Genomic DNA, 13,112 nt, shown 5'->3' with positions numbered 1-13,112 from the left:
CCCCCTCTTTGAAAGTACAAAATTGGGGATGAAAACCGTATGCACCAAGAAATGGTGACTTGCCAGTGGATTCCTGACGGCGATTATTTATGGCAACCTCGGCTAACGGTAAATATGATGACCACACCTCTTGGTTTTCAGACGCAAAACACCTTAAATATGTTTCTAGGTTTTGGTTGGTACGCTCAGTCTGTCCATTCGACTGAGGATGGAAAGCTGAGGAAAAGGATAAGTGTACCCCTAAACGGGTACAAAAAGCTTTCCAAAACTTAGAAATAAACTGGGTTCCCCGATCCGAAACCACATCGGAAGGGACCCCGTGAAGCTTCACGATTTCACTGATAAACACCTGAGCAAGAGTCTTAGCATTAGGAAGTGCGGGTAGCGCAATAAAGTGTACCATTTTGCTAAACCTGTCTACTACTACCAAGATAACTGTTTTACCCGCAGACAAAGGTAAGTCAGTGATGAAATCCATTGATAGATGTGTCCATGGTCTATTGGGGATGAAAAGTGGCAATAAAGACCCTGCTGGACGTGTATGAGAGACTTTCGCACGTGCACAAGTAGAACAAGTAGACACGAAATCTATTACATCCTGACGCAACCTTGGCCACCAAAAACGACGAGACAATAGCTCCAAGGTTGCTTTACTACCCGGGTGCCCAGCAAGTGCCGAATTATGATGTTCCTTCAATAACTCAAGACGCAGGTTTAACGGTACAAACAATTTCTCTGAGGGGCAAGAGGCCGGGGCGTCCCCCTGGGCCTCTAACACCTTTCCCTCTAGAACAGATTGTACAGCAGAGACAACCACTCCTCTTTGTAAAATAGGTACCGGATCACTAACATTACCCCCTCCAGGGAAACTACGAGACAATGCGTCTGCCTTGGTATTTTTTGCCCCAGGACGATAGGTGATTACAAAGTTAAATCTGGTAAAGAATAGCGACCACCTAGCTTGTCTAGGGGTGAGACGCTTAGCCGATTCTAGGTACAGAAGGTTTTTGTGATCCGTAATCACCGTGACGGGGTGGATTGCTCCCTCTAAGAAGTGACGCCACTCTTCAAACGCCAGTTTAATCGCCAACAGTTCCCTATTTCCAATATCATAGTTCTTTTCTGCTGCAGATAATTTTTTGGAAAAGAAAGCGCAAGGACGCCATTTGCCAGGAGACGGACCCTGAGACAATACAGCCCCCACTCCTACCTCCGACGCATCAACTTCAACAATAAAAGGCTGGGAGACATCAGGTTGAATTAGGACAGGTGCCGAGGTAAATCTCTCTTTAAGAGAGGAAAATGCAATTTTAGCGGCGTCAGACCATTTAGAAAAATCAGTCCCCTTCCTAGTCATGTCAGTAAGGGGTTTAACGATCACTGAATAATTTTTAATAAACTTTCTGTAGAAATTTGCGAAACCCAAAAACCGTTGTAGAGCTTTAAGGTTCTCAGGAAGATCCCAATCTAAAATTGCCTGGACCTTCCCAGGATCCATACGGAAACCTGAAGCAGATAATAGATATCCCAGGAATTGTATTTCCTGAACGGCGAAGACACATTTTTCAATTTTCGCATATAATTTATTCGTCCGTAGGACCTGCAGTACTTGCCTGACATGTACTTCATGTGTTTTCAGATCAGCCGAATAAATTAAGATATCATCTAGGTATATGACTACAAACCTGCCGATGAGATGACTAAAAATATCATTAACAAAATGTTGGAAGACAGCAGGGGCATTGGTCAGACCGAAAGGCATGACTAAATTTTCGTAATGCCCCTCAGGGGTGTTAAAAGCTGTCTTCCACTCATCCCCTTCCTTGATACGAATCAGATTGTAGGCCCCCCTAAGATCAAGTTTGGAGAACCACCTAGCACCCGCAATCTGATTAAAAAGGTCAGGAATGAGAGGAAGAGGGTATGGGTCTCGGACGGTTATCCGGTTTAGCTCACGGAAATCTAGGCAAGGACGCAGGCCCCCATCTTTCTTTTTAACAAAGAAAAACCCTGCAGCCACGGGTGAAGAAGAGGGTCTGATGTGTCCCTTGGCCAGACTCTCGGAGATATAATCTTTCATGGCTTGTCTCTCGGGACCCGAAAGATTATACAACCTGGACTTGGGTAATTTTGCACCGGGAATCAGGTTAACCGGGCAATCATAAGGACGATGAGGTGGTAGCTTCTGACAACCCTTTTCAGAAAAAACGTCCTCAAAGTCCGAAATAAATGTAGGTAGGGAAGCTATGGAGGCGATTAAGCAATTGTTATTTAAGCAATTCTCTCTGCAATGCTCACTCCACTCCAATATCTCCCTGGCCTGCCAATCCACCACTGGATTGTGCGCTACCAACCAGGGAAGACCCAATACCACAGGAGAGGGAAGGCCCTCCAGAACGTAACATGAAAGACGCTCCTTATGGTGGTCCCCTACCCGAAGATGTAAGTTATGGACAACGTGAGTGAGGTTTCTCTGAGACAGAGGAGCAGAGTCAATAGCGAATATGGGAATGGGTCTCTGCAGCGTACAGAGAGACAAACCCATAGTGCGGGCAAAATGGGCATCTATCAAATTTACCCCTGCACCACTGTCTAGAAAAAAAGAAATAGACTCCGTCTTAACACCAAAAACAATAACCGCTGGCAACACAAATTGAGATGTTCGTATGGAGGAAACGTATACCCCCCGGCTGACATCCTCCGCACAGCCTGGGGTTAGTAGTTTTCCGACGGTCTTTTGTTTTTGGGAAAGGAGGGACAGACATTAATGAAATGACCCTTCCCCCCACAGAAAAAACAAGCCCCCCACCTACGGCGAACCTCAGGAGGAGGGACCTGACGAGAAGTTCCTCCTAGCTGCATAGGCTCATCCAAGTCAGTACAGACTAACTGCTGCTTGGGAGAGGTTACCGATTGCTCAGGAATTTTCGATCTCTCCCTAAGACGTCTATCTATCCTGATAGAGAGGGACATAACAGCATCAAGGGAAAGGGGGGTCTCATACAGCGCCAGCGCATCCTTAACCCTTTCAGATAACCCAGAGCAGAACTGACTCCTGAGAGCCGGGTCGTTCCACTGAGTATCCGTAGCCCACCTGCGGAACTCTGAGCAATATTCCTCTGCTGGCCGATCTCCCTGTAGGAGTCTCCGTAACTTCGACTCAGCCAGGGCGACACGGTCAGGGTCATCATATATGAGACCCAAAGCCCCAAAAAATCCCTCCACTGACCGGAGAGCCTGGGAACCAGGGGGTAACGAGAACGCCCAGGATTGCGGGTCCCCCTGAAGCAGGGAAATAACAATCCCCACCCGCTGTTCTTCATTACCTGAGGAGTAAGGGCGCAGCTTAAAATATAATTTGCAGGCCTCACGGAACAACACAAATTTGTCCCTTCCCCCAGAGAATCTGTCAGGAAGAACAACCTTGGGTTCTGTAACAACCTGGTTACCCATAGCAACCGCTGGGCTTACGGTCTGCTGCATTTGCTGCTGCTGTTGGAGGACAGACGCCTTCAATCCTGCCACCTCCAAAGACAGGCCTTGAAGCTGTTTTGCCAAAGCAGCAATAGGATCCATATTGGATTCTAAGTAGAGAAAAAAAAAAATTTATATATATATATATTTTTTTTTTTTCTTTTTTTCTCAAAAAAAAATAAAATAAGGGCCAGTTATAATATCACGATCGGCGTAACTGTCACATACGTGACACGGAGGGAGGAAAAGAGGGAGGCCCTGCCCTAGTGAGAGGGAAGGTGGTGACCCCTGACTCACCTTGCGGCTGGCGCCTGGCTGCCCTGTCGTCCCTAGACGGGTTCCTCACCCGTACGCCGATCACGTGCCTAAAACCCTGGCTTTCCCTAGGATGAGCCCTAGATAGTGAACAGGGCGGTGGGAACACTAGTCCGCACCACTAGCTCTAAAGGAAAACACCAAGGGGAGGACAGACAATACAAACTAAACATATAATCCCAGGTGGGCAACAACAGGAGACAACAAAAGCCCAACAGGGATCCGGAGGGTAGCACTCTGGAACAACAACCAGATTCTCAGCTCCAGTGGGTCAGCATAGATGTCCAGGCAGGAAGCTCTATAACTGGCAACAAGAGAAGTGTGAGAGGAGAATATAAGGAGTTTGGGAGTGGCAGACAAGAAACAGCTGAGGAGGAGAAGCTACGGATCCCTGAGTGAGACAAAAAGGATAGCAAGGCAAACACAGAAAACAAACACTAAGAAACACTGTGATCTTTAGACATAGAGCGCGCAGCCACCCGCTGCGACTTCCTGACCCCGGGTATAACGGAGTCAGACGTGGCTCTTGACACCCTCGTGACAAATGTGTCACGAGAAAACAATCTCTGAATGACTTGGATAAATAAAGGCGTTCCAAAGTTATTACCACATAAAGTGAGATATGTTAGTTTTGCAAAATTAGGCCTGGTCAGGAAGGGGGCAAATGGCCCAGATGGGAAGTGGTTAAGGACCGGGCTCATTTTCACCTTAAGAACCAAGCCATTTTTTGCAAATCTGATCAGTGTCACTTTATGTGGTGATAACTTTAAAACGCTTTGACGTTTCCTGGCCATTCTGAGATTTTTTTTATTGTCACATAATGTACTTCATGACACTGGTAAAATGGAGTAAAAAAAATCCTTTTTATTTATAAAAAAATACCAAATTTACACAAAATTTTGAAAAATTTGCTAATTTTTAAGTTTCAATTTCTTTACTTCTATAATTCATAGTAATACCTACAAAAATAGTAACTACTTTACATTCCCCATATGTCTATTTCGTGTTTGTATTATTTTGGGAATGATATTTTATTTTTTGCGGATATTACAAGGCTTAGAAGTAAATCTTGAAATTTCTCAGAAATTTTCAAAAAACAACTTTTTAAGGACCAGTTCAGGTCTGAAGTCACTTTGTGAAGCTTACATGATAGAAACCACCCAAAAATGACCCGATTCTAGAAACTACACCACTCAAGGTATTCAAAACTTGTTTTAAAAACGTTGTTTACCCTTTAGGTGGTCCACAAGAATTACCCTAAGTTCACACCTGAGCGTTTTACAGCACGTTCCTACGCGCTGTAAAACGCTCAACAAGGAGAAACCAATGCTTCCCTATGGGAATGGTTCTCACCTGGGCGTTTCTTGAGCTTTTTTAGGGCGTTTTGTCGCGCGTTCCCGTACATAGACTTTCGGGAACGTGCGACAATGTGTGTTCACCTGTCTCTGTATGCGCGATTGTAAACGCCCGTACAATCGCGCATACAGAGCGCTCCTTTCGGAACGCTCAGGTGTGAACCCAGGGTTAATGGAAAATAGAGATACAATTTCAAAATTTCACTTTTTTGGCATATTTTCCATTTTAATATTTTTTTTTCCAGTTAAAAAGTAAGGGTTAACAGCCAAACAAAACTCATTATTTATGGCCCTGATTCTGTAGTTTACAGAAACACCCCATATGTGGTCGTAAACTGCTGTACTGGCACACGGCAGGGCGCAAAAGGAAAGGAATGCCATATGTTTTTTGGAAGGCAGATTTTGCTAGACTGTTTTTTTTTTACACCAAGTCCCATTTGAAGCCCCCCTAATGCACCCCTAGAGTAGAAACTCCATAAAAGTCACCCCATCTAAGAAACTACACCCCTAAAGGTATTCCAAACTGATTTTACAAACATCGTTAACCCTTTAGATGTTCCACAAGAGTTATTGGCAAATAGAGATGAAATTTCAGAATTTACATTTTTGGGCAAATTTTCCATTTTAATCAATTTTTACCAGTAACAAAGCAAGGGTTAACAGTCAAACAAAACTCAATATTTATGGCCCTGATTCTGTAGTTTACAGAAACACCCCATATGTGGTCGTAAACCGATGTACGGGCACAAGGCATGGCACAGAAGGAAAGGAATGCCATACGGTTTTTGGAAGGCAGATTTTGCTAGACAGTTTTTTTTTTTACATCATGTCCCATTTGAAGCCGCCCTGATTCACCCCTAGAGTAGAAACTCCCCAAAAGTGACCCCATTTAAGAAACTACAGGATAGGGTGGAAGTTTTGTTGGTACTAGTTTATGGTACATATGATTTTTGGTTGCTCTATATTACACTTTTTGTAAGGCAAGGTAACAAGAAATATCATTTTTGGCACGTTTTTTTTTTTGGGGTATTTAAAACATTCATCTGACAGCTTAGATCATGTGGTATTTGTATAGAGCAGGTTGTCACAGACGCGGCAATACCTAATATGTATGCAATTTTTTTATTAATGTAAGTTTTACACAATGATTTCATTTTTGACAAAAAAAAATTCACGTTTTAGTGTCTCCATAGTCTGAGAGCCATAGTTTTTTTCAGTTTTTGGGTGACTATCTAAGGTAGGGTCTCATTTTTTGCGGGATGAGATGACGGTTTGATTGGCACTATTTTATTGTGCATATGACTTTTTATTCGCTTGCTATTACACTTTTTGTGATGTAAGGTGACAAAAAATGGTTTATTTAGCACAGTTTTTATTATTTATTTTTTTACGGTGTTCACCTGAGGGGTTAGGCCATGTGATTTTTTTATAGAGCTGGTCGATATGGACGCGGTGATACCTAATATGTATACTTTTTTTATTTATGTAAGTTTTACATAATAACAGCTTTTTTTAAACAAAAAAAAAAAAATCATGTTTTAGTGTCTCCATATTCTGAGAGACATAGTTTTTTTAGTTTTTGGAAGATTATCTTAAGTAGGGTCTAATTTTTTGCGGGATGAGGTGACGGTTAAATTGGTACTATTTTGATGGGCGTACGCCTTTTTGATCGCTTGCTGTTGTACTTTTTGTGATGTAAGGTGACAACAAAATAGTTTATTTAGCACAGTTTTTATTTTTTATTTTTTACAGTGTTCATCTGAGGGGATTGGTCATATGATATTTTTATAGATCCGGTTGATACGGACACGGCGATACCTATTATGTATATGTAAAAAGTACTTTAAATGTACTTTAAAAATAATCCATGTCTACAATATACAAATATGTGCAAAAACCGCATGATGATCATAATTAGTAAAGTGACTTGTGCATTACATAAAATGAACATAATATGGCAAATTACATATGGAAACACCATAAGATACAAGATTGGTTACACCTGCAACACATCAATATATCGTTGGTGCATCAACTGTAATTATGCACATGTGCAAATAGAGAAGACTACTGAATTACTCCCTGGGGAAATGATGTCGCCCACATATACCAATGCGCCACACAGCGGTGCATGCACAGTAGCAACATCATGCTAATAGCCGCCATGTTGGAAGAGGGAATCTGGTAAGGGAGATATTTTATATATTTTTTCTCATGTAGCTGCCTATTATTGGTTTTATGATATCGTTCTGTTACAATGAGGAGTACCCTCACAGTTACACATGGAAGCAGGGCAAGATCCTACAATGCTGATGACACTGACGTGCCGCTAGCATTGGGGTGAAGATCGGATTTGGGTCTATCATTTTGAAAAAGATGTTGACGCATCCGACCTGCACTATAGTGGTAATCAACCACAGTAACTGATTTTGTGGAACGAAGAAGACAGCTGGCTACAGGGATAATGATTATCTCCCTTACCAGAATCCCTCTTCCAACATGGCGGCTATTAGCATGATGTTGCTACTGCGCATGCGCCGCTGTGTGTAGTCGTCGATGAGAGGAGATGGTGATGCACTAATGGGTGCGCTGCTGATGTCAACAGTGGGCGGCACCGTTGTGCCTCGTCATGTCCCCCAGTGATGACGTCACGCAAACGGGACATGCACACTGGACTCCTGAGGACGCGCTGACTGGCGCATTGGTATATGTGGGCGACATCATTTCCCCAGGTAGTAATTCATTAGTCTTCTCTATTTGCACATGTGCATAATTACAGTTGATGCACCAACGATATATTGATGTGTTGCAGGTGTAACCAATCTTGTATCTTATGGTGTTTCCATATGTAATTTGCCATATTATGGAGTTCATTTTATGTAATGCACAAGTCACTTTACTAATTATGATCATCATGCGGTTTTTGCACATATTTGTATATTGTAGGAATGGATTATTTTTAAAGTACCAATTATGTTGTTTGATTAATTGTATGTATTGACACACCTTTATATACCTGTTATTCACTGTTCACCAATGCTTGAAAAAGGCTCATGCTTGAGCCAAAACGTTGCTTTTGCCATCATATGGGTGATTAAAAACATCTTTAGAAAAGATACGCTTGGAGTACAGTCTGATTTTTTACTTTCTATAAGTGGGTAAGCACCTGCTACCATACTTGGATTTTGCACCCGTTTTTTCCCTTTGCACTATTTGAGGGTGGTGCTGCCAGTGGTTTCTTTTTCCTTAATATGTATATATATATATATATATATATATATATATATTTTTTTTTTTTTTTTTTTATTTATGTAAGTTTTACACAATAATATCATTTTTGAAACAAAAAAAATCATGTTTTAGTGTTTCCATAGTCTAAGGCTACTTTCACACTTGCGGCAGTGTGATCCGGCGGGCAGTTCCGTCGTCGGAACTGGCCGCCGGATCCGCCGATCTGCCACTGACTGAAAGCATTTGTGAGATGGATCCGGATGCGGATCCGTCTCACAAATGGATTGCAAGGACGGATCCGTCTCTCCGCTTGTCATGCGGACCGACGGATCCGTCTTGTACATTTTTCTCATTTTTACCGATCTGCGCATGCGCATGCCGGAACGACGGATCCGGCATTCCGGTATTCTGAATGCTGGATCCGGCGCTAATACATTTCCTATGGGAAAAAATGCCGGATCCGGCGTTCAGGCAAGTCTTCAGTTTTTTTCGCCGGAGAGAAAACCGTAGCATGCTACGGTTTTCTCTTTTGCCTGATCAGTCAAAACGACTGAACTGAAGACATCCTGATTAGGGATGAGCGAACCCGAACTGTATAGTTCGGGATCGTACCGAATTTTGGGGTGTCCGTGACACGGACCCGAACCCGGGCATTTTCGTAAAGCAGCCAATCAACAAGCGTCATACTACTTGCCCCAAGAGGCCGTCACAGCCATGCCTACTATTGGCATGGCTGTGATTGGCCAGTGCAGCATGTGACCCAGCCTCTATTTAAGCTGGAGTCACATAGCGCCGCCCGTCACTCTGCTCTGATCAGCATAGGGAGAGGTTGCAGCTGCGACGTTAGGGCGAGATTAGGCAGTGATTAACTCCTCCAAAAGACTTCATTCAGAGATCGATCTGCAGCTGTGGATGATTGAACTGCTGCTATTGAATTGCTTACTGTTTTTAGGCTGCCCAGAGCGTTTTTCACTTTTTTCTGGGGTGAGCGGCGGCCATTTTGTGTCTTGTGGTGCACCAGCACAAGCTGCCACCAAGTGCATTTAACCCTCAATGGTGTGGTTGTTTTTTGGGTAAATCCTACATCAGGGTCATGCTGTCACACCAAGTGCATTTAACCATCAATAGTCTGGTTATTTTTTGGCCATATACTACATCAGGGGCAAGCGGAGCCTGTCACCAAGTGCATTTAACCCTCAATAGTGTTTTTGGTCAAGCTGTCACACCAAGTGCATTTAACCATCAATAGTGTGGTTATTTTTTGGCCATATCCCAGTCTAATTCTGTCAGTAAACGTATACCTGTCACCCAGCGCCTAAATAATAGGCCTCAAATTTATATCCAGCTAAATCTGTAGTTACTGCTATGGCTGGTCAAGTTATTTAGTGTCCGTCAATGCACAGTTTTTGTTCTGAGTTGAAATACAATTCCCAATTTAGCAATTTCCTAATTTAGTGGTTTCTGCTGTATCAGAGCTATTTTAAATCTATCCCTAAAAGGGTATATAAGATTCAAGGTGCACATAGGGTCATTCTGAATAACTTCACACACACGCTACTGTGCATTTCCAAGTCTAATTCTGTCAGTAAACGTATACATGTCACCCAGTGCCTAAATAATAGGCCTCAAATTTATATCCAGCTAAATCTGTCGTTACTGCTGTAGCTGGTCAAGTTATTTAGTGTCCGTCAAAGCACAGTTTTTGTTCTGGGTTGAAATACAATTCCCAATTTAGCAATTTCCTAATTTAGTGGTTTCTGCTGTATCAGAGCTATTTTAAATCTATCCCTAAAAGGGTATATAAGGTTCAAGGTGCACATAGGGTCATTCTGAATAACTTCACACACACGCTACTGTGCATATCCCAGTCTAATTCTGTCCGTAAACGTATGCCTGTCACCCAGCGCCTAAATAATAGGCCTCAAATTTATAGTCAGCTAAATCTGTGGTTACTGCTGTGCCTGTATTAGTGTAATACGGTACCTAAATAGATAGCCAGATAGTGTTAGGTGTCTGTAAAAAAAGGCCTGAATTTGAATTCAATACATTGGGCCAAATAATATTTTTGTTGTTGTGATGAACGATAACAATGAGGAGAACATCTAGTAAAGGACGCGAATGCAGACATGGTTGTGGTGGTGTTAGTGGACCCTCTGGTGCTGGGAGAGGACGTGGCCGTTCTGCCACAGCCACACGTCCTAGTGTACCAACTACCTCAGGTCCCAGTAGCCGCCAGAATTTACAGCGATATTTGGTGGGGCCCAATGCTGTTCTAAGGATGGTAAGGTCCGAGCAGGTACAGGCATTAGTCAATTGGGTGGCCGACAGTGGATCCAGCACGTTCACATTATCTCCCACCCAGTCTTCTGCAGAATGCGCACAGATGGCGCCTGAAAACCAAGCCCATCAGTCTGTCACATCACCCCCATGCATACCAGGGAAACTGTCTGAGCCTCAAGTTATGCAGCAGTCTCTTATGCTGTTTGAAAACTCCGCTGGCAGGGTTTCCCAAGGGCATCCACCTAGCCCTTCCCCAGCGGTGGAAGACATAGAATGCACTGACGCACAACCACTTATGTTTCCTGATGATGAGGACATGGGAATACCACCTCAGCACGTCTCTGATGATGACGAAACACAGGTGCCAACTGCTGCGTCTTTCTGCAGTGTGCAGACTGAACAGGAGGTCAGGGATCAAGACTGGGTGGAAGACGATGCAGGGGACAATGAGGTCCTAGAACCCACATGGAATGAAGGTCGTGCCACTGACTTTCACAGTTCGGAGGAAGAGGCAGTGGTGAGACCGAGCCAACAGCGTAGCAAAAGAGGGAGCAGTGGGCAAAAGCAGAACACTTGCCGCCAAGAGACTCCGCCTGCTACTGACCGCCGCCATCTGGGACCGAGCACCCCAAAGGCAGCTTCAAGGAGCTCCCTGGCATGGCACTTCTTCAAACAATGTGCTGACGACAAGACCCGAGTGGTTTGCACGCTGTGCCATCAGAGCCTGAAGCGAGGCATTAACGTTCTGAACCTTAGCATTACCTGCATGACCAGGCACCTGCATGCAAAGCATGAACTGCAGTGGAGTAAACACCTTAAAAACAAGGAAGTCACTCAGGCTCCCCCTGCTACCTCTTCTGCTGCTGCCGCCTCGGCCTCTTCTGCTGCTGCCGCCTCGGCCTCTTCCTCCGCCTCTGGAGGAACGTTGGCACCTGCCGCCCAGCAAACGGGGGATGTACCACCAACACCACCACCTCCGTCACCAAGCATCTCAACCATGTCACACGGCAGCGTTCAGCTCTCCATCTCACAAACATTTGAGAGAAAGCGTAAATTCCCACCTAGCCACCCTCGATCCCTGGCCCTGAATGCCAGCATTTCTAAACTACTGGCCTATGAAATGCTGTCATTTAGGCTAGTGGACACAGACAGCTTCAAACAGCTCATGTCGCTTGCTGTCCCACAGTATGTTGTTCCTAGCCGGCACTACTTCTCCAAGAGAGCCGTGCCTTCCCTGCACAACCAAATATCCAATAAAATCAAGTGTGCACTGCGCAACGCCATCTGTGGCAAGGTCCACCTAACCACAGATACGTGGACCAGTAAGCATGGCCAGGGACGCTATATCTCCCTAACTGCACACTGGGTAAATGTAGTGGCAGCTGGGCCCCAGGCGGAGAGCTGTTTGGTGCACGTCCTTCCGCCGCCAAGGATCGCAGGGCAACATTCTTTGCCTCCTGTTGCCACCTCCTCCTACTCAGCTTCCTCCTCCTCTTCTTCCACCTGCTCATCCAGTCAGCTACACACCTTCACCACCAACTTCAGCACAACCCGGGGTAAACGTCAGCAGGCCATTTTGAAACTCATATGTTTGGGGGACAGGCCCCACAGCGCACAGGAGTTGTGGCGGGGTATAGAACAACAGACCGACGAGTGGTTGCTGCCGGTGAGCCTCAAGCCCGGCCTGGTGGTGTGCGATAATGGGCGAAATCTCGTTGCAGCTCTGGGACTAGCCGGTTTGACGCACATCCCTTGCTTGGCGCATGTGCTGAATTTGGTGGTGCAGAAGTTCATTCACAACTACCCCAACATGTCAGAGCTGCTGCATAAAGTGCGGGCCGTCTGTTCGCGCTTCCGGCGTTCACATCCTGCCGCTGCTCGCCTGTCTGCGCTATAGCGTAACTTCGGCCTTCCCGCTCACCACCTCATATGCGACGTGCCCACCAGGTGGAACTCCACCTTGCACATGCTGGATAGACTGTGCGAGCAGCAGCAGGCCATAGTGGAGTTTCAGCTGCAGCACGCACGAGTCAGTCGCACTACGGAACAGCTTCACTTCACCACCAATGACTGGGCCTCCATGCGAGACCTGTGTGCCCTGTTGCGCTGTTTCGAGTACTCCACCAACATGGCCAGTGGCGATGACGCCGTTATCAGCGTTACAATACCACTTCTATGTCTCCTTGAGAAAACACTTTCGATGATGGAAGAGGAGGTGGCCCAGGAGGAGGAGGAGGAAGAGGGGTCATTTTTAGCACTTTCAGGCCAGTCTCTTCGAAGTGACTCAGAGGGAGGTTTTTGGCAACAGCAGAGGCCAGGTACAAATGTGGCCAGCCAGGGCCCACTACTGGAGGACGAGGAGGACGAGGATGAGGAGGAGGTGGAGGAGGATGAGGATGAAGCATGGTCACAGCGGGGTGGCACCCAACGCAGCTCGGGCCCATCACTGGTGCGTGG

Source organism: Bufo gargarizans, chromosome 3 (genome assembly GCF_014858855.1).
Source record: "Bufo gargarizans isolate SCDJY-AF-19 chromosome 3, ASM1485885v1, whole genome shotgun sequence".
In the NCBI taxonomy this organism is placed as follows: Eukaryota; Metazoa; Chordata; class Amphibia; order Anura; family Bufonidae; genus Bufo; species Bufo gargarizans.
This window is presented reverse-complemented; position numbering follows the sequence as displayed.